Genomic DNA, 24,623 nt, shown 5'->3' with positions numbered 1-24,623 from the left:
TTTGTTTAATTATATTATTGCATTTCCTGCATTTCTTGTAATCACTTGATGCAAAGCGAATGTTGTTACAGCTTCTCATTTTCTAAGTATATGAATCATTCCTTTAGATTTTGTTTTTGTCTCCAAAAAATTTTTTGGTTTTGATCTCTTATTTTTTTCTAACAAGATCCTGTTGTATAGAGGAAGGATTGCCTAAAAAGTGCTTCCAAGATTCAAGATTTCCATGACCATGTGATGGACATTCTTCAGTCAAGTGATATTGATGTCTTTCAAAATTCCCAAAACATCAGCCAGATTCAAAACATCAGCATAACATATTCTTTGCTTTCCTAACAGTTATTGTGTGAAACATAATCTGGGATCAACATTTGGACCTCTGAAAGCTGTTTATGATAAAATTCATCTCATTATGGCATACAACACATTGGAAAATAAAGGAGGAAACAAAAGCCAGGGGAAAAAAAAGGTAAATCTGGTCTCTAACCTAAGAATGTACCTTTCATAAAAATATGTAATAGCACAGCAAGATATTTGCGTGCTGCAATACAGATTTTATTTTTATGACTGAAATGTGAATATTTTTGTTATTTTGCTTGTGGTACACATTTCCTTTTTTCCTTAATAGTATCATATTTATATCTCTTTACATGGATTTATATGTATATATCTAGATAGATACACTTTATCTATATGGATAGACATATATATAAATGTACACACATAAATATATACACATATACATACATACACATATGTATGTGGGTATATATATATATATATATATATATATATATATACATATATCACAATTACATGTAAAGATAGTTTTCAACATTCAAAATTCAACATATATAGTCCTTTGTCTGGATGTGGTTGGCATTTTCTTCATGAGCCTTTTGGAATATTCTTGGATCACTGTATTACTAAAAAAAATTAAGTCTTTTACAATTAATCATCCCACAATTTTGCTGGTGCTGTGTATAGTATTCTACTGGGTCTGCTCACTTCATTCAGCATCAGTTCATGTAAGTCTTTTCAGATTTTGTCCTGTCTGCTTGCACATCATTTTTTAGAGCACAATAGAATTTTATTACATTTAAACCAAAATTGGTCTAGCTATTCTCCAGGTGATGGGCATCTTCTAAATTTCCAATTTTTTGCCACCACAAGAACTGCAATAAGTATTTCTGTACATGGGGCATGGGGTTTCTTTCCCCTTTTTTATGATCTTTTTGGAATACAGACCTACTAGTGGCATTGCAGAATCAAAGGATATGCATAGTTTTACAGCCCTTTTGACAGAATTCCAAATTGCTGTCTAGAATGGTTAGATCAGTTCACAATTCTACCAACAGTGCCTTATTTTGCCAGTTTTCCCACATTTCCAATATTTGTCATTTCCTTTTATGTCATATTAACAAATCTAATAAGAGTGATATGGTATCTCAGAATTGTTTTAATTTACATTTCTCTAATCAATGGTGATTTAGAACATTTTTCATATGATTATAAATACCTTTAATTTCATCATCTGAAAACAGTGTATTCATATGATTTGACCATTTATCAATTGGGGAATGAATTTTATTCTCCATATTTTACTCAGTTCTCTATATTTTCAGGAAATAGGGCCTTTTTCAGAGACACTAGCTGTAAATTTTTTTCCAGCTTTCTGTTTTCCTTCTAATCTTGGTTGCATTGTTATTTTTTCTGCAAAAACTTTTTAAACATAATCTAAATTATTCATTTTTGCATTTCATAATATTCTCTACCTGTTGCTTGGTCATAAATTATTCCCTTCTTCATAGATATGACAGGTAAAACATTTTTGTTTTCCTAATTTGCTAGTGGTATCACACTTTATGTCTAAATCATGTAGCCATTCTGAAATTATTTTGGTAAAATCTGTGAGATGTTGGTCTATCCTTAATTTCTATCATATTATTTTCCAAATTTTTTCAGCAATTTTTAGTTAAATATTGAGTTCTTATCCCAGAAGCTGGAATATTTGGGTTTACCAAATAGTAGATTACTAAAGACATTTACTACTGTGTCTAGTCTACCTACCCTATTACACAGATCCACCACTCTATTTCTTAGCATTAACTAGATGTGATGATTGCTGTTTTATAATAGAATTTTACATCTAGTGAGTGTAGGCCACCTTCCTTTCCCTTTTTTCACTAATTCATTTGATATTCTTGCCCTTTTTTTCTTCCAGAACAATTTTTTTATTAATATTTTCCTTGCTTTATAAAATAATTTTTGGTAGATTGATCAGTATGTTACTGAATAACTAAAATAATCTGGGTAGAATTGAAATTTTATTATATTACCTCAGCCTACCAATGAGCAATTGGTATTTTTCTAATTGGTTATATATGACTTTATGTGAAAAGTGTTTTGTAATTGTGTTCATACAACTCCTGGGTTTATTTTGGTATATAGACTCCCCCAAATTTTATATTGTCTACAGATATTTAAAATGGCATTTCTCTTTCTATCTCTTGCTGCTCAGCTTTGTTGGTAATATATGAAAATGTTGGTGATTTATGGTGGTTTGTTTTATATCAGACCACTTTGTTAAAGTTATTATTTATTCCAAGTATTTTTATTTATTTTATTCTCTAAGAATACTATCATACCATCTACAAAGAGTGACAGTTTTGTTTCCTCTTTACCAGTTCTAATTCCTTCAATTTCTTTTTCTTCTCTTGTTGTTAAGGCTAACATTTCCAATTCAATATTGAATAACAGTGGTAATAATGGGCATACTTGTTTCACCACTGATCTTATTGTGAATGATTCTAAATTATCCACATTAGATATAATGCTTCCTGATGTTTTTCAATAGATGCCACTAATCATTTTAAGAAAGATTCAATTTATTCCTATTCTCTCTAGTGTTTTAGTAGGAAAAGTTACTTTATTTTGTCAAAAGATTTTTCTGTATCTACTGATATAATTGTATGATTTCTGTTAGGATGTCATTAAATGATCAGTTATCCTGATAATTTTGCCAATATTGAACAAGTCCTGTACTCCTGGTCATAGTGTGTTGTCCTAGTTATAAATTTTTGTAATTTCATTTCTGTTACTTTATTAAAAAATTTTGCACCAATATGCATTAGGGAAATTGGCCTATGATTTTATTTTTTCAGTTTTGCCTCTTCATGTTTTAGGTATTGGAACCATATTTATGTCACAAAGCAATTTTGCAGGACTCCTATTTTTTTTTTCCAAATGGTTTATATAGTATTGGAAATAATTGCTCTTTAAATGTTTGGTAGAATTCACTTGTAAATCCATCTGGCCCTAAAGATTTTTTTTCTAAGGGTGTTCAATAATGGCTTATTCAATTTCTTTTTCTAAAATGAGTATATTTAAGCATTTTATTTCCTTTTCAGATATATATACACAGATACACACAGATACACATACATACATACGCATATGTATGTATATGTATGAGTATATATATAATGTATATATAGTTGTGTGTATATATATAGTTGTATGTACATATAGTCGTACATATATATATAGATAAATACATAGGTATGTGTGTGTATATATACATATATATTTATGTATGTGTGTATGTATGAATGTATTCATGTATATTTATGAATATTCATCCCTTTCACTTAGATTGTCAGATTTACTGGCATACTGTTGGGCAAAATAGCTCTGATTTATTGCTTTAGTTTCCTCTCCATCGGCAGTGAATTCACACTTTATCAGTTTTCAACAGTGATAATTTGATTTTCCCCCATCATATTTTTCTGTCTCCTATCAGCCTGTACCTCCTCAATAGAATTTTGCTTCTGACCACAACTTCCCTCAATCTACCCTTCTTTATATCATCCCCCATTTTCTCCTTTCACCTTTTATTTTTGTCCTCCTTTCTGCCCTCCCTTTTATTACCCCTCCCCTTTCTGTATTCTTTTCCCTTCTCCTCCAAATTCCCTACAAGGTAAGAAGCATTTCTATACCCAACTGAGTGTATGTTATTCCCTATTTGAGCCAAATCCAGTGAAAGTAAGGCTCAAACAATGCTCACCCCCTCTCTTCTTCCCCTCTGCTGTAATAGGTCTTTTTAACTTTTTCCTGTCATGCGATTCCTTTTCCTGTTCTCCTGGGAGAATAGTTTTTTCACCCATTAAATTTTTTGCATCAATGTCAAATTGTGTCCATATCATCTTTTTAGGTATATTCCTTTTAAGTGCCCTAATAGAGTTACACATCTGAAGACTTACAAGTATCATTTTCCTCTGTAGGGAAAACAGTTTAAATCTTATAGAATAACTCTTTTTCTTTCATGTTTGCCTTTTTTATGCTCCTCTTGTTTCTTCTTGTTGTTTGACCTTTGTTCTTGAGTCTAACATTTGAAGATAAAATATTCTGCTCAGTCTTTTTCATTGAATAAGTTAAATTTGAGTCAGTTCTCAATATATTTTAGAAATGAGGCCTTTATCAGATGTACTAGTAAAATTCTTTACTAATTTTCTTCCTCCCTCCTAATCTTGGTTGCATTGGCTTTGTTTGTGTAAAAGCTTTTTCATTTAATGTAATCAAAATCATCCATTTTACCTTTCATAATATTCTCTATCTCTTGTTGATCATAAATTCTTCCATTCTCCATAGATCAAACAGTAAAACTATTCCTTGCTTTTCTATTTGTTTATGGTATCACCCTTTATGTTTAAATCATGTACACATTTCGACCACATGTTGGTATATGGTGTTAGATCTTGGTCTATGACTATTTTCTGCCACACTGTTTTCCAGCTTTTCCAGCAGTTTTTGTCAAATAGTGAGTTTTTATACCAGAAGCTGGAGTATTTGGATTTATCAAACAGATTACTATAGTCATTGACTAGTATGTTTTGTGCACCTAACCTATTCCACTGATCCACTAGTCTAGTTCATAGCCATTACCAATTTGTTTTGATGATTATTGCTTTATAATATAATTTTAGATCTAGTACTACTAGGACACCTTCCCTTACATTTCTTTTCATTAATTCCCTTAATATTCTGGACCTTTCATTCTTGAATGCAAATCTTAAGAGTATTCTTGAAATTTAATAGAGTTTCCCAAGATTTGCAGAACTCTTAGCTTTATTGCACTCAATTCAATTCAACAAACTTTAAAAAAATTCCTACTATGATTATGGTCATATACATACGTAGGTATGTGTGCATACACACAAACACATAAACATACATACATGCGTGTATTTGTACACGTAGGTAGCTATATATAATTCAATATATTCATATATGCTTGTATACATACATTATATGTATATACATACCTGAGTGTGTGTGTATGTGTGTGTGTGTGTGTGTGAAATGGTGGCCTTGTCTACTGGGAGATAGGAAGGGAGGGAGAGAGAGTGTTCACAGATTAAAACATAACAAAAAATAAGATAAATTTAAAAATTCCTGACTATGAGACTAATCCAGTGCTGGGTACTTTGGATGCAAAGACAAAAATATTGAGTCCTGCAGCCAAGATATTTGAATTTTAATATAAGAAAACATTTCCACAGAGAAATCAATATAAATATATATGCAAAGAAAATACAAAGTAATTTCGTAGGTAATTGGCCATCATTAACATTTGGAATTTTTTAAAAAGCCTGCATTTATAGTTGGCACATGAGAAGATCCTTGAGTCATATTAGGAATTCCAAGGGAAAAAAAAGAGTGTTCTGGAAATGGTAAGTGCTAGTATAGAGACTCAAATGTGGGAGAAATGATGGTTTATAAAGAGAATGGAAAACAACCCAATTTGATTGGAATATATACTGCATGAGAGTAATATGAAAGGTCTAGAAAGATGGGTTGGAGCAAGATTGTGAAGAGCTTTAAAGAGTAGAAAAAAATGCACTTATCCTTGAGAAAAAAGGGAATAACTAAAGTTTCTTGCACATAGAAATGGGATCAGAACTGTGTTTTAGGGATATCAGCTTGTAATATCACTGCTGTCACTTCTAAGTGTTTAATACAATGAGTTTTATCTGTAAAGTTGACTACATGGATATGAAAGTATTCATTGAACTGAATTTAAATAATAATTCATTGTGGTTAATTACAGTCAATCAACAAAGATGAGGCTCTTTTGTGAGGCTCACTTGTCCAGAGTATACTCCTATGTCATCTCTGCCTCCTAGACACTTTGGGTTTTTTTAAGTATCAGCTAAAATCTCAGCTTCTACAGAAAATCTTTACTGATTCTCTTTAATTCTAGTGCCTTCCCTCTCTTGATCATTTCCATTTTCCCACCCCATGTAACCCAAGTGTGTGTGTGTGTGTGTGTGTGTGTGTGTGTGTACACATATATACATATATATGCATATATTCAAATATGTGCCTACACACAAACATATACATACATACATACATACATACATACATATACATATATTTTGTTTAATTTTGTCTCCTCTGACTGTCAGCTCCTTGAGAGGAGGGAATATTTTACCTTTCTTTGTACCACCAGTATGTAGCACAGTGCATGGCACACAGGAGGCCCATACTAAATCTTTATAGACGGACTGAGAATTTATGGAATATATTTGCCAGTACCCACATTCTTCATACTGCAAAAGGACTTTGGGACTCTTTGGGACTATTTTCACATTTCCCCCTTTGAAATAAGAACAGTATTTTGTCAGCTTTATATAAATATATAAACAGCATCTGTTTTGTATCAGAGAGGTCATGCATGCGTTCCCTCTGCTGGGATACATTTTCCCTGGGGAGGAAGACAAAATAGGATGAAATTCATTTGAGAAACATGCTGTTGTTATTATGTCTTTCTTAAGGATCAAGTTCCTGAAAACAAGTGGAAATTACTGGAGAATAAAGGACAGGTAGAATGGAAGTGATAAATTTTAGTCAAAATAAACAGAGACAATAAAACACATTACAATTTTATACAGAGAAAAACACCATCCTTAGAGCATGGAAGACCCAATACCAGTGCAAGGTGAAGATATGTGGGGAATATCATCTTGCGCACTTAAATTCTGCTAGTGTCTTAATACAACTAAAATTGGCTCAAAATGAATATTATGGACAGTCTGGAGGAGAGCATGTTCACAGAGAGCAGACTGATGGGGTGTCAGGAAGTGAGACAACAGTTCCATAAACTCTTTTTAGTAACAACAATGGCAACTTTTTATCATGATGGCACTTTCAATCCTCCAGAATACTCTTATTTTAATTTTTTTGGAGAGAGAAAATACTGCACACATCTCCTCCCCTCCTTTTTCAGATGAGAGAATGTAGGCTCAGACCTGTTAGATAAAAATGTTTTCCCCACATCATATAACTAATAAAAACCAGATCCAATATCTGTTTGCATGCTGGCGTAGAAAGAGATATGAAGATGAGTTGAGCATTTAGGGCTGAGTAGGTGAGATGAGTGTGTTAATATCAGCTGGAAGTCATCTCTCAAATATTTCATAGCATTCTTTCACTCTCTCTCACCATCTCTCTCTCTCTCTCTCTCTCTCTCTCTCTCTCTCTCTCTGTCTCTCACTGTCTCTCTGTCTCTGTCTCTCTGTCTCTCTATCTTTCTCTGTCACATATACATTTTAAAGTGCCTACTATGTGCCAGACACTATGCATAAAACTTTAAAAAACTTATATCATTTATTCCTGGATAGAAGATAATACAAATATTATCACATTTTCTCTGTATCTCTCTTTTGTCTTGTAAATATATCCTGTCTTATATGCTTATTTCTATGTATGGATAAAGTGAGTAGTACGCTGGGAAATGTTTTACAATTGGAGGTAGCTAGTTGGTACAGTGGACAGAGTGTTGTGCTTGGAGTCAGTAAGACCTGAGTTGAAATCCCATATCAGACTCTTATTAACTGTGTGACCCTGGGCAAATTACATAATCTCTTGTTTGCCTTAGTTTCTTCATCTCTAAAATGGGGATAATAATGACACCTAATTTCCAGAGTTGTTGTGAGGATCAAATGAGATAATATTTGTAAAATGTTTAGGATAGTGCTAGGAACATAATGGATGCTTAAAAAAACCAAGAAATAAAGAATCGTTGTTCTCCTCTCCCTTCATTTCATTTAAGATAAAAATCTTCCTAAAGGTGAGAAATTCAAGAGAAGAAATTTTAAAAGATAATGACAAAAACTCAAAAATTTCTCTCAGAAAAGTAGAAAATTTGCTTAAATAATTCATGATATATTTGTGCAAGTTAACATGCTGAGTTATCGTGAGTAGGAAAAAGTAAAAAGGATAGGAAGCTACATAGAGTTTGAAGAAGAAATTAAAGCATATTTAGTTTAATTTGTCTCCAGATTTAAAAAAAAAACATACAAATGTCTATTATATATTTCAAAGTGAGAATTTAAAAGGTCAAGGTCAATTTCCTTGATCCTCATCTTTAGGTTACTTAATGATCAGTGACTGAAAAAATAGTTTTTTTTAAATAATAGTAGTCAATATGATTTATGTCTAATATTTGGTTATTTTTTTCTGAATCTTTGACTGTGCACCCTGTTTCCTTCTTTGTATTCCAAATAAAATTTCCTCTTATGTATCTAACACTGAGTTTCACCCAGCACTAATATTCTTCTTCAATATTATAAAAACAATCCCTTTGATCAGCCTATGGGGAGCATATCACTTTCTATGGTAGAAAAGATGTGGGAGTAAAATAGGTGTAGACTGATTAAATGATTGTTTAACAAATTTTGAGGAGTAAATATAATGGAATTATATCATATTGCCATGAATACAAAAAAGGGTGAAATCTAGAGAAACAATTAAAACTTTTTTGAAGAGATACAGATTAAAATTATAAGAACAGTTATAAACAGGGACAAAAATAATGCCCATGAACATAGTAAGAGAAAGCTAAACTCTGAGTAATTGAAAAAACAAAACAAGATATTAATACCAAAATATGATAATAAAACATATATCCCTTCTCTTTGCAGAGACTTGGGAAAATACGAAAGATAAATTACTACATACTTTGATTGATGTGATCATTGTTTTGGCCATCTTTCTAGTTTGTTATTGGTATTGTTGATTGTTTTATTCAAGGTGAGAGAAGAATTCAATGGTGTCATATATAGACATAACTGTGATGGAAAACTGAGAGGAACAAATTAATTTTCATTTCTAAATTAATAATTACATTAAGGAATAAAGAAAAAATAGAAAGACAGAGAAAAATGGAGGGAAGAAAAGAGGAGAGGAGAGGAGGGGAGGGGAGGAGAAAGGAGAGTGGGGGAGGGGAGAGGAGAGGAGGGAAGGGGAGGAGAGGGGAAGGGAGGGGAGGAGAGGAGAGGAGAGGAGAGGAGAGAAAAATGTAGAAGAATGGTGCCTGCCTGGCATGAGATGAGAACCCAGAGGAAAGAATTTTTTTGCTCAAAAGTTTCTGGCAACTGGAGATTCATTCTTCCAGGTGAAGGCACTGTCCTTCGTAAAATAAATGAATGAATAATTGAAAAAAACCTATTTCTCAACAATCTCCTAAATTAATTTATCAGAGGAATATAACCTTTAGTGGAGAGATAAGAAGACACTTTATGTATGCTTATCTTATTTCCTCATTGTAAGGTAAATGGGGAATATGATCTTACCGGACCATTAATAGGCCTCATGTGGAGCCCATGAAGGGGAGCTTGGTTGCTTGTAGGAAGGCTTATACACCTTTTGTTAAATTCTAATTAGGCACTGAATCAGGAAGGTTCTGGCTCTGAGCCCATTAACTGAAAGTATATATACTGAAAGGTGGGATTTTGCTTTGGGGGCTCACTTATGAGAAAGATGTTGTGATTGGCATAGTTAGTAGGACCTGCATAAACTAAAAAGAAAGCAGGAGGATTGGGATACTTGTTCATTTTTTCCCAAGTTTGGTAGCTATGGTTCTTTGGAGCTTCAGGAGCAGCAGCAGCCTAAGGGGAGACAGACTGTAGCAAATGGAACCCTGGAGCAGGAACTGAGAGCTCCCTGCTTACCAACCTAGCAGGAGAAGGAGGATGCCTGTGTGCCAACTTTGGTGATATGAGAGCAAAAGTAGAGAACTCTCCGCCTCCAGAATCAGGCAGAAGCCAGGAGCAGCTGGCTCAAGTGGGTGGACAGGGAATCCCATAGCTCAGAATTCAGCTCTGGGGCAAGATAAAAGCTTTGCAGCAAGGTGCTGAGTGTGCTTTTTGCCTGTGATCCCCTTGGAATATTTGGGAACCACAAGGGTGGAGTTGTCTATGGTGGATGGGGGGGGAAATGGCATGGTTACAAAAGCATCCCACTCTCTTGACTTTTTTTGAGCAGCCACCACTCAGGACTTGGAAGGGTGAGCTGAAGCAGTGTGGGGAGAAGGACACACCCCCAAGAGAACTTGTATTTGGACATTTGTTTGGTTTCACTGAGACTTTGCTCGTTAAAGCATACCTGTACCTGAGAGTGCCAGGTGGAAGCCGGCAATGGCAGTGTGTCAAGAAGGACATACCCCCAAGGAAACTTTTGCTTGGACATATTTGTTTGGGATTGAGGGAAAAGGAGCTGGTTGTTCACTCCCCAAAAACTTTGATCCCCGAAGAATGATTCTATGTTATGTAATACACTTTTGTGTGTATTCAAGGCCCTGTGGCCACTCTGGTAAGGAGTTCTTATTTTATGTTTTTTGCTATGTATTTATCTCATGATGTGTTTGTTTTGTGTTATCTCTTTTATATCGTCATGGGAATTATGTTGATGCAAGTTGCCCCTAAAAGACCCTTTGGTCTATATAATGGACTTGGGGCTGAATGTAAGGTCAGTGGGGAATAAGATCTTCCCTGCTCCTCAATGGGTGTCATATGGAGCCAATTAAGGGAAGCTTGCTTGCTTGTAGGAAGGCTTACAGGGTTGGAGCCAAGATGGTGGCTGGAAAGCAGGCACTAGCATGAGCTCCCCTCCAAGTCCCTCCAAAAACCTATAAAAAATGTCTCTGAACCAATTCTAGAACTGCAGAACCCACAAAATAACAGAGGGCAGCAGGGCTCCAGCCCAGGACAGCCTGGATGGTTGCTGGGTGAGGTCTTTTGGGCACAGAGCTGGGAGTTGGGCAGAGTCCAGCGTGGGCCTCGTGGACCACCCAGACCAGGAGGTGGGCAGAGCGGGCCCTAGCGCCCTGAATCAGTGAGCTGCAACAGTTACCAGATTTCTCAACCCACAAACAACAAAGGCAACAGAGAAGGTTAGTGGGAAAAGCTGCTGGGGACAGGGGGATAGAGTTCACAGATCAGCCACCACCCCAGAGCAGCAGAGTTGGGGCAGCTACAGAAGTACAGCTGCAGTTGCTTCTGGCCCCAGGCCCATATAGTAGGAGGAGTTAAGTGGCGGATCAGAGCAGGAGTGCAGAGCCGGCTGAAGATCTAAGTACAATCCGGGTTGGGGGTTCTTGGGGAAGGAGGAGTACTGGTGTGGCAGAGCTGGTTTTAATAGCTCTGAAATCAACAGCACATCCCCCCAAGCTTGGAACATAGTACTCTTACTCTACAAGCAGTCATACCCCGACGAAAAACACAAAGGTCAGGAACATGGCCAGGTAGCTAAAATGCATCCAGATTCAGTCTCAGACTTTGGAATCTTTCTTTGGTGACAAAGAACACCAAAACATACAGCCAGAAGAAGTCAACAAAGTCAAAGAGCCTACAAGGAAAGCCTCCAAGAAAAACATGAACTGGTCTCAGGCCATGGAAGAGCTCAAAGAGGATTTGGAAAAGCAAGTTAGGGAAGTACAGGAAAAATTGGGAAGAGAAATGAGAAGGATGTGAGAAAACCATGAAAAACAAGTCAATGACTTGCTGAAGGAGACCCCAAAAAAATTCTGAAAAATATACTGAAGAAAACAACACCTTAAAAAATAGACTAACGCAAATGGCAAAAGAGCTCCAAAAGCCGATGAGGAGAAGAATACCTTGAAAGGCAGAATTAGCCAAATGGAAAAGGAGGTCCAATGGACCACAGAAGAAAATGTTACCTTAAAAATTAGATTGGAGCAAGTGGAAGCTAGTGATTTTATGAGAAATCAAGATACTATCAAAAAGAACCAAAGGAATGAAAAAGTGGAAGACAATGTCAAATATCTCATTAGAAAAACCACTGACCTGGAAAATAGATCCAGGAGAGATAATTTAAAAATTACTGGACTACCTGAAAGCCATGATCAAAAAAAGAACCTAGATATCATCTTTCTAGAAATTATCAAGGAGAACTTCCCTGGTATTTTGAAGCCACAGGGCAAAATATAAATTGAAAGAATCTACTGATTGCCTCCTCAATTAGATCCCAAAAAGAAATCTCCCAGGAATATTGTCACCAAATTCCAGAGCTCCCAGATCAAGGAGAAAATGCTGCAAGCAACCAGAAAGAAACAATTTGAGTATTGTGGAAACCCAATCAGAATAACCCCAGATCTAGCAGCTTCTACATTAAGAAATGGAAGGGCTTGGAATATGATATTCTGGAGGTCAATAGAGCTAGGATTAAAACCAAGAATCACCTACCCAGCAAAACCATATATCATGCTCCAAGGCAAAATATGGATTTTCAAAAAAATAGAGGACTTTCAAGCTTTCTCAGTGAAAAGACCAGAGCTGAATAGAAAATTTCATTTTCAAACTCAAGAATCAAGAGAAACCTGAAAAGGTAATCAAGAAAAAGAACCAGAAAAAGAAATCACAAGGGACTTACTAAGGTTGAACTGTTTTGTTTACATTCCTAAATGGAAAGATGTTATGTATGATTCATGACACCTCAGTATTAAGGTAGCTGGAGGGAATATACATGTGTGTGTGTATACATATATGTATATGTGTGTGCACGTGTATTTATACGTGTGTGTATGTATATATCTATGTGTGTATGTATGTATATATGTATGTGTGTGTATATGTATATATATATATATATATATATATATATATAGAGAGAGAGAGAGAGAGAGAGAGAGACAGAGAGAGAGAGAGAGAGAGAGAGAGAGAGAGAGAGAGAGAGAGGGCACAAGGTGATTTGAAGATGAAGGGATGATATCTAAAAGAAATAAAATCAAATTAAGGGATGAGAGAGGAATATATTGAGAGAGGGAGAAAGGGAGAGATAGAATGGGGTAAATTGCCTCACATAAAAGTGGCAAGAAAAGTAGTGCTGTAGGAGGAGAAGAGAAGGCAGGTGAGGGGGAATGAGGGAATCTTGCTCTCATCAGATTTGATCTGAGGAGGGAATACCATACACACTCAATTGGGTATCTTACCCCACAAGAAAGAAGGAGGAAGAAGATAAAAAAGGGGGATGATAGAAGGGATGGCAGATGGGAGAGGAGGTAATCAAAAACAAACACTTTTGAAAAGGGACAGGGTCAAGGGAGAAAATTGGATAAAGGGGGATAGGTTAAGAAGGAGCAAAATATAATTAATCTTTCACAACATGAGTGTTGTGGAAGGGTTATACATAATGATATGCATGTGGCCTATGTTGAATTGCTTGACTTCTTAGGGAGGGTGGGTGGAAAGGGAAGAGGGGTGAGAATTTGGAAGTCAAAGTTTTAAAAACAGACGTTCAAAAACAAAAAAAGAAAAGTTTATGCATGCAACTAGAAAATAAGATACACAGGCAATGGGACATAGAAATTTATCTTGCCCTACAAGAAAGGAAGGGAAAAGGGGATGGGAGGGGAGTGGGTGACAGAAGGGAGGGCTGACTGGGGAAAAGGGTAACCAGAATATATGCCATCTTGGAGTGGGGAGGAGGGTAGAAATGGGGAGAAAATTTGTAATTCAAACTCTTGTGAAAATCAATCCTGAAAACTAAATATAATAAATAAATTAAATAAATAAATTAAAAAAGAAAGACCAGAGCTGAATAGAAAACTTGACTTTCAAACACAAGAGTGAAGAGAAGCATGAAAAGGTAAACAAGAAAGAGAAATCACATACAGAGGGCACAGAGTGAGTTGAATATGAAGGAATGATATCTAAAAAAATAAAATTAAAGTAAGGGATGAGAGAGGAATATATTGAGAGAGGCTGAAAGGGAGAGATAGAATGGGGTAAATTATCTCACATAAAAGTGGCAAGAAAAAGCAGTTCTGTTGGAAGGGAAGAGGGGGCAGGTGAGGGGGAATGAATGAATCTTGCTCTCATGGGATGTGAACAGGGGAGGGAATAACATACACACTCAATTGGGTATCTTACCCCACAGCAAAGGAGGAGGAAGAATATAAAAAACAGTGGACTATCAAAGGGAGGGCAGATTGGGGAAAGAGGTAATCAAAAACAAACATTTTCAAAAAGGGGCAGGGTCAAGGGAGAAAATTGAGTAAAGTAGGATAGGATAGGATGGAGCAAAATAGAGTTAATTTTTCACTACATGAGTAATGTGGAAGGGTTTCACGTATTGATACACATGTGGCCTATGTTGAATTTTTCACCTTCTTAGGGAGAGTGAGTAGGGAGGGAAGAGGGGAGGGAATTTGGAACGCAAAGTTTTAAAAGAAGATGTTCAAAAAAAATGGTTTTGCATGCAACTAGTAAATAACATATACAGACAATTTGTCATAGAAACCCATCTTGACCTACAAGAAAATAAGGGAAAAGGGGATGGGGGGAGTGGGGTGAGAAAAGGGAGGGCTGACTGGGGAATGGGGCAATCAGAATATATGCCATGTTGTAGGGGGGCAGGGTAGAAATGGGGAGATAATTTGTAATTCACAGCCTTGTGGAAATCACTGCCGAAAAATAAAAATATTAAATAATTAATATTTTTTAAATGGCTCTGAACAAATTCTAGACCTGCAACACTCACAAAATAGTAGAGGGAAGCAGGTCTCCAGTCCAGGATGGCCTATTTGGTTACTAGGAAGGGTCTATCCCATGGTCCTGGGAACAGATTGCAGCCCAGCATGGGCTGTGCCAGGACAGATGATAAATTGAGTCACCATGGAGCAGGCCTTAGGACCATGAATCATCGAGCTGTGATAGTTGCTATACTTTTCAACCCAACAATGCAAAATACCAAGGAGAAGGTTAGTGGGAAAACTACTAGATTATATTAGAGAACAGTTCGGTCCCAGCCCTGGGGGTGGCAGAGGTGGTGTGCAGAAGCTTCTGTAGCTTCTCCCAGAGTCCCTGGCTCACACAGTGGGAGGAATCAAGTGGCAGACTAGAGCACCAGTGATGCCACTGGTTTCATCAATATCAACTTCCTCAGGCTAAAGGAAGATCACTTCTGTCTGCTACAAGAACATAAAACAAAACTTGGCTAAGTTGCAGGCCAGGAGAGTGAGCAACAATTACAAAATGCCAGGACATCCAGTGCTTTTACTTCAGGAAATCAGAAGCAACAATGAGAGCCACTTCACATTATTGATGGCTGCTTAGTTTATTTGTCAATGACCTTGCTCTGCAGGCAATGATATTCCTTTAGCTTGAGGGAGTTGATGTTGATGTTGATGAAACCAGTGGCATCACTGGGCTCATAGTCTCCCTGCACTTTCACTCTCACTGGCCCTTCATTGTACAGTGATTGGTGTGATTTTTAGCCGATGATGTACAACACCTGGAACTTGACCTCAACCCCTTCCTGAGATTTTGTAATGCAGTGGTGGATATACTCACACTCTGGACTGTGTCAGAAAAAAATTGTACATGAATTAAGAGAATTTCAAGCCTAGGCCCTGTTAGATTTTACACACTTCTCAATTCATGGTGAAAGCCTCAATGTCTAAATGAACATTGTAGAGGATTGTTCCCACTGGGGTCTCAAAGATATCTCTGGGATTCATCCTGATGGAGCAGTTCTCCACCATGTCAATTTGGCTGACTCCATGCTAGCCCACAATTTAATTCAGGTAGAGATAGAGTTCCAAGTACCTATTATGGAACATGCTATCTTTGACACTGGTCATTTGCACAAGAATGCCTTTCTTGAACTGAACCTCTAAGACATCTGGGCTGTTGTGTGCCATTGTAGGGTCCTAGGTCTTTGAGCAGTGGCCAGGAGTTGCTTGATTCTTGGGGTTCTCAAGAATGCTGGCCTTGTAGCTCATGTGCATAAGGTTCTCATCCACGCTGCATGGGTTCCTGAGGTTGATTGGAACTGGGATTCCATGTTTCTTGAAACATTCCATCAGGTTGTTGCATCCTTTGAACCTATTGTAAAATTTAGGCAACCTCGCAGAGCTATGACCTTAATCTGAGCGGCCCAGGAGTCATAGGTGAGCTCAAAATAGATCAAGTCATTCGGCTTTCCTGTGGCTCCATGGAATATGTACTTAGCCCCTACCTGAAAGGCAATTTCCAACTATTTGTGAACAATGCAAGGTCTGTGAAAGGAGGTGACCAGGAGGTAATAGTCTTCATAGATTGTACTGGACTGGACAGCTGGCCACATGAAATCCTCTAGAAATCCCTTACTGACATCCTTAATGAAAACCTTTTTTTGGCTCCAGGCTTCTTTTTTTAAATTTACTTTTAAATTTTGGTTTACAACACTCAATTCCTCAAATTTTTGAGTTCTAAATTTTCTCCCCCTCCCTCGCCCAAGATGGTATGGAATCATATGTAGGTTCTACATATGCCTTCATGTTTAACTTATTTACACAATAGTGAAGTTGTAAAGAAGAATTATAACAAATGGAATGAATCATGAGAGAGAGGAAACAGAACCAAAAAAGAAGGAAAAAATATAGCAAGCAGTTTGCCTCAATCTGCATTCAGACTCCATGATTCTTTCTCTGGATGGGCATAGCTTTTTCCATCATGAGTCTTTTGGACCTGTCTTTAACTCTGTATTGCTGAGAAGAGCCAAGTCCATCAAAGTTAGTCATCACAGATACTTTGTGTCTGTAATGTTCTCCTGGTTCTGCTCTCCTCACTCAGCATCAGGTCACTTAAGTCTTTCCAGATTATTATGAAGTCCTGTTTCCCATTTCTAACAGCACAATAGTATTCCATTACGTTCATATATGACAACCTGTTTAGCCATCCTCCAGTTGATGGGCATTCCCTTGATTTCCAATTCTTTGCCTCCACAAAAAGAGCTACTATAAATACTTTTGTACATACTGGTACTTTTCCTGCTTGTGTGATCTCTTTGAGATACAACCCTAGAAGTGGCATTGCTGTGTCAAAGGGTGAGCACATTTTTTTTTTAAATTTAATTATTTATTTTTAGTTTACCACTCAGGGTTCTACATAGTTTTGAGTTCCAGATTTTCTCCCCTCCCTCCACCCTCCCTCCCCAAAATGGCATGGAATCTCATATGACTATCATGTATAACTTTGCATTGAATTAATTTATGCACTAGTCAAGTTGTGGAGAAGAATTATGACCAATGGAATGAATCATGAGAAAGAAGAAACAGAACCAAAAGAAAAAAACCCAAAAACAAAAACAAAAGAGAAGCAAAAAAGGCGAGCATGTAGTGTGCCTCAATCTGTATTCAAACTTCACAGTTCTTTCTCTGGATGAAGATAGCATTCTCCATCGTGAGTCCCCTGGAGTTGTCCTTGCACCTTAGGTTTCTGAGAAGAGCACAGTATGTCAGGGTTGGTCCTCACGGAATCCATATATCTGTGGCTGTGCACAACGTTCTCCTGGCTCTGCTCCGCTCACTCAGCATTATGACGTGTAGGTTTTTCCAGGTTGCTACCCAGTCTGCATCATCCCCATTTCTTATTGCACAATAGTATTCCATCACCTTCATATACCACAGCTTGTTCAGCCATTGCCCAATTGATGGGCATCCCTTTGATTTCCAATTCTTGGTTACCACAAAAAGAGCCACTATAAATATCCTTGAACATATGGGTCCTTTTCCCACTTGTGTGATTTCTTTGGGATACAATCCTAGAAGTGGTATTGCTGGGTCAAAGGGTATGAACATATCTACAGCCCTTTGGGCATAGTTCCAAACTGCTCTCCAAAATGGCTGGATCAGCTCACAACTCCACCAGCAATGCAACAATGTTCCAATTTCCCCACATCCTTTCCAGCATTTATCATTTTCCTGTTTTGTTATTTTAGCCAATCTGACAGGAGAGATGTGGTATCTAAGAGTTGTTTTGATTTGCATTTCTCTAATCAGCACCGATCCAGAGCATTTTTTCATATGCCTATAGATAGCTTTAATTTCTTCCTCTGAAAACTGCCTGTTCATATCCTTTGACCATTTCTCAATTGGGGAATGGCTTGTATTCCTATATATTTGGCTCAGTTCCCTGTATATTTTAGAAATGAGGCCTTTATCAGAGATACTAGTTGCAAAGATTTTCTCCCAATTTTCTGCTTCCCTCTTAATTCTTGTTGCATTGGCTTTTTTTGTACAAAAACATTTCAATTTGACATAATCAAAATTATCCATTTTGCATTTTGTAATTCTCTCTATCTCTTGTTGGGTCATGAATTCTTTACTTTTCCATAAATCTGATAAGTAAACTATTCCTTGCTTTCCCAAATTACTTACAGTATCAGCTTTTACTCCTAAATCATGAACCCATTTTGACTTTATTTGGTATATGGTGTAAGATATTGGTCTAGTTTCTGCCCTACCATTTTCCAATTTTCCCAACAGTTTTTTATGAAATAGTGAATTATTAGCCTGGAAGCTGGCCTCTTTGGGTTTATCAAAGAGTAGATTGCTAAACTTGTTGATTTCTCCTACTTGTGTATCTGTCCTATTCCACTGATCCACACCCCTGTTTCTTAACCAGTACCAGGCAGTTTTGATGACTGCTGCTGTGTAGTACAGTTTAATATCTGGTGTGGCTAAGCCACCTTCTCTAGCATGTCTTTTCATTAATGTCCTAGATACTCTAGAACTCTTGTTTTTCCAGATGAATTTTGTCATTGTTTTGTTCAGTTCAGTAAAATAATTTTTTGGCAGTTAAATTGGTACGGCACTGAATACATAGATTAATTTAGGTAAAATTGTCATTTTTATTATATTAGCTCGGCCTAACCATGAGCAACTGATATTTCTCCATTTATTTAGATCTGATTTTATTTGCGTGAAAAGTGCTTCATAGTTATGTTCATATAGGCCCTGGGTTTGTCTTTGCAAATAGACTCCCAAATATTTTATAGTGCCTTCAGTAACTTTGAATGGAATTTCTCTTTCTATCTCTTGCTGTTGGGCTTTGTCAGTAATGTATAGGAATGCTGAAGATTTATGTTGGTTTATTTCATATCCTGAAACTTTACTAAAATTGTTTATTATTTCAAGTAGTTTTTTACTTGATTCTCTAGGATTCTCTAGATAAATCATCATATCATCTGCAAAAAGTGATAATTTAGTTTCTTCTTTTCCTATTCTAATTCCTTCAGTTTCTTTTTATTCTATTATTGCTACAGCCAATGTTTCTAATACCAAATTGAATAATAGGGGTGATAATGGACATCCTTGTTTCACCCCTGATCTTATTGGGAATGCATCTAATTTATCCCCATTACAAATAATGCTTGTCGATGGTTTTAGGTAGATGCTATTTATAATTTTGAGGAAGGTTCCACTTATTCCTATGCTTTCTAGTGTTTTTAATAGGAATGGGTGTTGTACTTTGTCAAAGGCTTTTTCTGCATCTATTGAGATGATCATATGGTTTCTGCTGGTTTTGTTGTTGATATGGTCAATTATTCTAATAGTTTTCCTAATATTGAACCAGCCATGCATTCCTGGAATAAATCCTACCTGGTCATAGTGCATTATTCTCGTGATGAGTTGCTGCAATCTTTTTGCTAATATTTTATTTAAAATTTTTGCATCAATATTCATTAGAGAAATTGGTCTATAATTTTCTTTCTCTGTTTTGACTCTACCTGGTTTGGGTATTAGTACCATATTTGTGTCATCAAAAGAATTTGGTAGGACTCCTTCTTCACCTATTTTCCCAAATAGTCTAGAAAGTATTGGAATTAGTTGTTCTTTAAATGTTTGATAGAATTCACATGTAAAACCATCTGGCCCTGGAGATTTTTTCCTAGGTATTCATTGATGGCATGCTCAATTTCTTTTTCTGAGATGGGGTTATTAAGAAATTTCACTTCTTTTTCTGTTAGCCTTGGCAGTTTATGTTTTTGTAGATATTCATTCATATCTCTAAGGTTGTCAAATTTATGGGCATACAGTTGGGCAAAATATTTCCTAATTATTGTTTTGATTTCCTCTTCATTAGAGGTGACCGGGTGAGCACATTTTTATATCCCTTTGGGTATAGTTCCAAATTCCTCTCCAGAATGGCTGTATCAGTTCACAACTACACCAACAATGTAACAGTGTTTCAATATTCCTACATCCCCTCGAGCATTTATCATTTTTCCTACTTTGTCATGTTGGTCAATCTAACAGGAGAGATGCGGTACCTTAGAGTTGTCTTGATTTGCATTTCTCTAATCAATAGTGATTTAGAGTAGTTTTTCATATGACTATAGATATCTCTAATTTCTTCCTCTAAAATCTGCCTGTTCATATCTTTTGACCATTTCTAAATTCGGAAATGCCATGTATTCCTATAAATTTTGCTTAGTTCCCTGTATAAATTTATCATATTTAGATAGATATTTATCAGATACTCATTGTAAAGATAATTTCCCAATTTTCTGCTTCCCTCCTAATCTTTGTTGCATTGGCTTCATTTGTACCCAAACTTTTCAGTTTAACACAATCAATATTATACATTTTGCATGTTATAATGTTCTCTATCACTTTTTTGTCATAATTCTTTCCTTCTCCATAAATCTGACAGATAATCTATTCCTTGCTCTCCCAAATTTCTTATAGTGTCAGTCTTTATACCTAGATCATGGAAACATTTTGACTTTATTTTGGTATTTGGCATAAGACATTGGTCTATCACCAGTTTCTGCCATGCCACCTTCCAATTTTCCCAGCAGTTTTTGTGAAATAGTGAATTCTAACCCAGAAGCTGGACTCAATGCATTTATCAAAGAGCAGATTGCCATAGTCATTGACTGCTGCATCTTGCGTAACTAACCTATTCCACTGATCCACCACTCTGTTTCTTAGTCTGGAACAAGTACTTTTGATGACTGATACTTTGTAATACATGTTAATATCTGGTATGGCAATGCCACTTTTCCTAGCATTTCTTTTCATTCATTCCCTTCATACTCTGGACCTTTTGTTCTTTCAGATGAATTTAGTTATTACTTCATCCATCTCTGAAAAAAAATAAGCTTTTGGTAGTTTGATGGGTATGGCACTGAATAAGTAAATTAATTTTAATAAAATTTTCATTTATGTTATATTAGCTTAGCCTGATCATGAGCAACTGATGTTTTATTTTTCCTGTTATTTGGGTATGACTTTGTGAGAAAAGTGTCGTGTAATTGTGTTCATATAGGACCTGGGTTTGTCTTGGCAGGTAGACTCACAGATATTTTATAGCATCTACAGTAACTTTAAATGGAATTTCTCTTGATATCTTTTGCTATTGGGCTTAGTTAGTATTATATAGGAATGTCGAAGATGTATGTGGGTTCATTTATATCCTGCAACTTTGCTAAAGTTATTTATTATTTCAAGTTTTTCTTTACTTGATTCTCTAGGATTTAGTTTCTTCTTTGCCTATTTTAATTCCTTAAATTTCTTTTTCATGATTTATTGCTAAGATTAACATGTCTAATCCAAATTGAATAAGAGGGGTGATAATGGAAATCTTGTTTCTTCCCTGATCTTGTTGGAAATTCATCTTGCTTATCCCCATTACATATAATTTTTCATTCTTTATATTTTGTTTGAGCGAATCTTGATGTCTCATAGAGTCATTAGCTTCTACTTGTCCAATTCTAATTTTTGAAGATTTGTTTTCTTCAGATAGTTTCTTCATCTCTCTTTCCATCTGGCCAATTTTATTTTTCAAGGATTCATTTTCTCTTGTTGTATTCTGTAAATCTTGTCTTACCTCTCTACTTTGGCTTTTAAGATCCTCTTTGAACTCTTCTAGGAATGCTTTTTGGCACTGAGACCAGATTGTATTTCTTTTTGAGATTTCAGTTGTGGGTGAAGTGTCAATACTATCCTCTTCTAAATTTGTATTTCAATCTTCTTGGTCCCCACAATACGATTCAATGGTCTTTTAACTTTTATTCCTTGTTTCTTCATGGTAGTTGTCTTTTCCCTGGCTTCTCAAGTGGATCTCATCTTCTGGGGCCAGGGGTGGGGGGGGGGGGGTCTGTCCTAAACTTCTTGTCTTGGAAGCTATGGTCCTGGTTACTGGATTTGTGTACTGTGGCTTCTGGTTTTGTCAGCTGGAAGGTATATATTGCTCCAGCTCACCTGGTGCTGAGCTGGAGCTGGTTGTTGTGTGCAAAGGATTGAGGCCCAGTGAAGTCTTTCTAACTTTCCCCCAGAGTTACACCGAGCCTCACAGCATGAGACATGGGGAATGGGTGGTCTGGGTGTTGGAAGTCTCCTCTTCCCCAAGACCTGTGTTACATAGCCTGGGTGACCTCAGCAGTCAATCTCTGTTGGTTTTCTGCCAATTCCTCTGGTTTTGTGAAGGCATACTTGGGCTTCTGGTTTGGGGGCTTGCTAGCTACACCCCCTGGGGCTCAAGATCTCCTGCTGATATGCTAAGGTGGGGCTTGCTGGGGTGCCTCCCTTCCTCCACTGGTCTCCTTCCATCACTGCAAGTGGGACCTTTCTTCCTAGCCTCCCTACTTAGAAGACTTTTGAACTCTGACTTCTGGCTCCTCTACTCCAGGGTTTCTCCTATTGCAGTATTCTCTTGGTTTATTCAGGAAAGGCATGAGAGCTCTTAGCATTTACACAGTCATCATGGCTCCCAGAAGTTCAAGAAGGTGAGTTTCAAATCTTTAGACTGTGGGCAGATAGCTCCAGGAGAAGCTGCTGCTGCTGCAGGCTCTGTGCTTCTGTCTCAGCTTGCTGCAACTGACTTCTATCCTGTGCCTAGAATTCTGGGGATTTCCACTGCAGCTGGGAGGCTAAGCCTCCAGATGTTCCAGTGTGGTGCTCTAGGGTGGTTCTGCATATGATGTGCTCTCCCTGTCTGTTAAAACAGATCCCTCTCTTTCTGGACTCTCCTGGCTTGGAAACCTGCCACACTCTGTCTCCTAGGGGATGCTACCTCTCTCAAAACTGTTCTGATTCATTTCTCAAGAGGTATCTGAAAGAATTTGAGAGAGCTCAGGTATGTCCATGTTTTCATTGCACCATCTTGGTTCTGCCCCTTTGCTCCAAGTTTCAATGCCTTCTTCCTTGGCCTCTTCCAAGTCCTCCTTCTCTCCAGTTTTGGCCAGGTAGGTAACAACATCATGGCCTTGATCTTTCAACCACACCAGGATACAGGATGTGTCTAGTACTTGGCTGTAGGCAAGAAACATGGTGCTATTGCTTGACATCTTATCAGTGCTTGGTGAGGCTAGAAGAGTCCAACCTGCTGCTGAGAAAAGGAGGCTGAAGCCAATCACATGAAACACATTTGAAGCAGAGAGAGATACACACAGAGTAAAGATAAAAAGGCTGGAGTAAATTATTTTATGCTTCAGATGAGTAAAAACAAACCAAAAAAAAGCAGGGGTAACAATCCAAATCTCAGACAAAGCAAAAACAAAGTTAGATCTAAATAAAAGGGATAAGGAAGGAAATTGCATCCTGATAAAAGGTATCAAAAACATATGCACCAAGTGATACACATCCAGATTCTTAGAGAAGAAGTTAAGTGAGTTAAGGAAGAAATAGACAGCAAAACCACACTAGTGAGAAACTTCACCCTCTCTCTTTATCAGAACTAGATAAATTTCACAACTTCATTCCTAACTGTAAAGTAATAGGCTTATTTTCAAATACCACTTGTGAAGATATGCAGGTCAATCAAATTTAACTTTTGAGTTAGTAGTAAAGAGAAAAATGCAATTATTCTTCTATTTCTTTATTGTGCGGGGATTAAAGTGAAACCAGGGTAATTTTCCTGATGAAGTAAAAAAAAATTGCTAGGTATATTTATTTTGATATTGTGGTGTCTCCCTGATATTATTGCTGTAAGTACTTTTTCCAGTGAAGTAGATGGTGACCTATCCATGCTTCTAAAAAAAGTTTTTTTTGTTTTGTTTTTACATTTGCAGATTACTCCTACTATAAAAGAGTAAGAAATTAAAACGATTAAGCAAAATAAAAAAATACCGACTTCCTTTTACAGTGAATAAAATGTCACATCTTTATCAACCCCTGCCTCTCTATTTTTAATCTTTTTTTAATTACCAGAAATCAATTTTATTTCCCTTCAACATCTCGAACTATTCAAGTAGAGAAAACAAAACAAATCATTTGGAAGAAATATACATAGTCAAGTAAAATATATTTTATCATTGGCTATGGACAAAAACATATATGTCTCCTTCCAGGTGGTAAACATATCACCTCTTGTCAGAAACAATGGTCATTTTCTATTACAATTTTCAAAGTTACTTGAGTTTACAATGGTTTTTTAAGTATATAAATAGTTCTTCTGGTTTCAATCATTTTATTAATTAATTTGTGAAAGTCTTTAAAATTGTTGAGAATGGTATCTGAGAATACAACTTAGATTTGTGGGTAGCAGAATAAA

At 36.6% G+C, this 24,623-nt stretch overlaps 1 pseudogene; it reads right to left on the bottom strand.

Moving 5' to 3' along the window:
- Positions 1 to 15,417: 15,417 nt before the first annotated feature.
- Positions 15,418 to 23,469, bottom strand: LOC118835319 (annotated as a pseudogene).
- Positions 23,470 to 24,623: the final 1,154 nt, after the last annotated feature.

The sequence above is a fragment of the Trichosurus vulpecula genome, chromosome 2 (genome assembly GCF_011100635.1).
Source record: "Trichosurus vulpecula isolate mTriVul1 chromosome 2, mTriVul1.pri, whole genome shotgun sequence".
Lineage (NCBI taxonomy): Eukaryota > Metazoa > Chordata > Mammalia > Diprotodontia > Phalangeridae > Trichosurus > Trichosurus vulpecula.
The sequence above is the reverse complement of the archived record's forward strand: the minus strand, read 5'-3'. Positions and strand labels throughout refer to the sequence as shown.